This window comes from Triticum dicoccoides, chromosome 2A (assembly GCF_002162155.2).
Source record: "Triticum dicoccoides isolate Atlit2015 ecotype Zavitan chromosome 2A, WEW_v2.0, whole genome shotgun sequence".
Taxonomy (NCBI): Eukaryota; Viridiplantae; Streptophyta; class Magnoliopsida; order Poales; family Poaceae; genus Triticum; species Triticum dicoccoides.
In genome coordinates, this window is record NC_041382.1 from 143,201,719 (window position 1) to 143,204,419 (window position 2,701).

Here is a 2,701-nt window from a genome sequence, read left to right on the forward strand (position 1 = left end):
GTAAATTCATACACCTGTGGGTAGGTCGAAAGGCCAGGATTTGTTCTTCTCCATGAGATGCTCTCTGGTAACACCGAATCGATGGGTGAAGAGGGTTGTTTTTTATCTATTGATGAACAAGGAGAATTGAGTAAAAAGGGCAAATAGTTATTTGTATATTACGCTAGCAAATGTTCATTGATTCGATCTTGGAAGATTAAAGGAAAATTAATGTATGTTCATAGCGAAGATATTGAAAGGAAGAATCACAGCGGATGAAACCAAAGGCGTAGCATAGATAAATAACACTGTCTTAACACGAGGACATGGACTTTATACTTATAGATGTCCAGATTGAAGTTCAAAAAGGATAAAGATTTCTAGGCCGAAGCTATGAGTAGACAGCTTCGCATCTTATTTAAGCAACCTAGGAGACTAAACACAACAAACACAGAGCCGCTTCCTAGCGGTGAAGCCATACATATACAGCTTCACATGGCAACGAGACAGTTCAGCAGGCTCAATATGACGCTCATGGGGATGGGACATAGTCATCATCTATGTGTTGATGAATATCATCCGCTGAATCTTCATCTGAGTGGCCACTGTAGCTCCATTTAGGCACTTCATCATCTGAGTACATGCCTTTTTCCTCTAGGAACTGAGATGTCGTAGTTGTAGAGCTTTGAAGCGCGACAATTGAACTGTGAATCTCCATGATAGCTTGCTTCATATTAGAAACACACATTGAGGTAGCAGGGTCTAAGAAAACGGCAGCAAGGTCTTGGATTCTGTTTGATGCATTGTGCACTTGCTTCACATAGTTGCATGCTTCTTTAGTTATCTGCTTGATGGTTTTGTTGTGCTGGTTGATTTCATCTGACTGTTCTAGCAACCTGGCTGATAATCTTGTATGTGCCATTTTCATTTGCTCTAGTTGATAATAGTTATAGTCCACAAGCACCTTACCCTATTTGTTCTGCATGTATTCGATGGCCTTCTCGGCTGCATGATTCATTGATGCTACCACATTCTGACATATACGGCTTGATAATTTAGTCCGGCACGCTGAAGCATGGTACCGTGCTTTTGTGCGATGAAATTGAATCTCTGTTCTAAATCGATTTTGTGAAAGATGATGCACAAAGTACACTGGTTTAGGGAGACCGAGTTTCTCGAACATTGCTTCAGCCAGTGATGTGCTGGATAGCTCAACCAACTCCATGAGAATAGATCCACAAGATAAACCCAGAGGGTTGGCAGAAGGTATAAACACAGCATCCATTAAGAACAATAAGCACTGAGCTTTAGATTATATATATGCACTAACAATTAAAGAACTTTGTACTGAACCTATGGGAAAACGAAATTTTAATATCATGAGGACATCGGGAGAGCCAAGCATGTATCGGGATAGGAAATGAAACCTATCAGACCCTTCCTCCAACCGATTTTATGTGGATAAGAAAATAATAAGAAAGCATTTATATGGACAGTGTATTGTAAAGCAGGAGTATGGCTGGAGCTAAAATATAAGGATATACCTTGGTAATTAGATTTGTCCTAGGTGGAGGATCTTGTTGCCCTTGGTGAGCATCAGAACGGATTAACGGATCTAAGATGCAAGAAATCAAAACGAGTTAGAGAGAGAGAGAGGGATGGGGATTTCTCCATCTAGCAACACCATGGGGGAATGAGGAGGAGGGAGCGAGAGGTTCCCATGAGGATTACCTGCAAGTTGGCTGGCTGGGAGCTCCTCTGCTTGCGGGGGATCCAGGCGACCGCGGGTACAATGCAGGTAGAGAGCAGACGAGGGTGAGCGGATGAGGGTGAGTAGATGTGGGAAGGAGATAAGAACGGGGCAGCAGACAGAAAGATTTTTTTACAGCAACAGGATAAGGTTGGGTGGATGTGGCAGGCTAGAAGAAGGGCCTCAGTTATGGATCGATTGAAATGCCATTGGGCCATAGAGTAATATTAGACAATATTGCAATATATTAGTATTATAAAGTATAAGGATAAAGACGAATACTATTTTACATTATAACATATATAGTGAATATTTTAAATATAGTTGAAACATAGTGATTAGTTATAAAAAAGTTTGCAGAATGTAAGGATGATAATAGATTAAGATTATATAATTGTGCGTGTTATTATAATCAGTAGAATAATTAAATTAAGTGTATATTTGTTTGATGTTTAAATATGATAATCGTTGTATTGTGATAAAATAATAAGAGGTATAAATAATCTATCTACTATACGGATATAAAAATGTTAATAATAAGTTCTTCTCATAATTAATTATAAGTTTGTAGTATATAAAGATAATTGTAAAAAATCCTTGCAGGGGGTGAACATGCATTCTATGCTCGTGTTGTGAGGTAACTAATATTGATCTTATTAAAGGAGTGAGGACTTAAAAATTAGCACCGCATTTGATGTGACAAACCTACAGCCTCTGATACAGCACAAGGCGGAGCTTGTGCGCTCGAGGTAGGGGCGGACATGGATGAGGAGAAACTACAGGAGTTTCTCCTTCTTTGGGACCGGACGGCAACAAGTATGCTCAGCACGGACTACAGGAAGTATGGAAGCACCAGAATGGCATTGTCTTTGACGGAGCAACTCCATGTGCTACGCCCGTGGTTGCCAACATGGAAAAGCAATGTAGAGCGCGGAGCATAGCCAGGCTCAAAGGCGAACCCACCACCTTGCT

At 40.4% G+C, this 2,701-nt stretch overlaps 1 long non-coding RNA gene across 1 annotated transcript; it reads right to left on the bottom strand.

The window, feature by feature from the left end:
* Positions 1-255: 255 nt before the first annotated feature.
* LOC119353858 lies at positions 256-1,877 on the bottom strand. Its single transcript, XR_005170572.1, has 2 exons — positions 1,711-1,877; positions 256-1,594 (listed from the first exon to the last, which is right to left on the bottom strand). It is a non-coding gene; the product is annotated as an uncharacterized LOC119353858 (long non-coding RNA).
* Between the last annotated feature and the right edge of the window lie 824 nt (positions 1,878-2,701).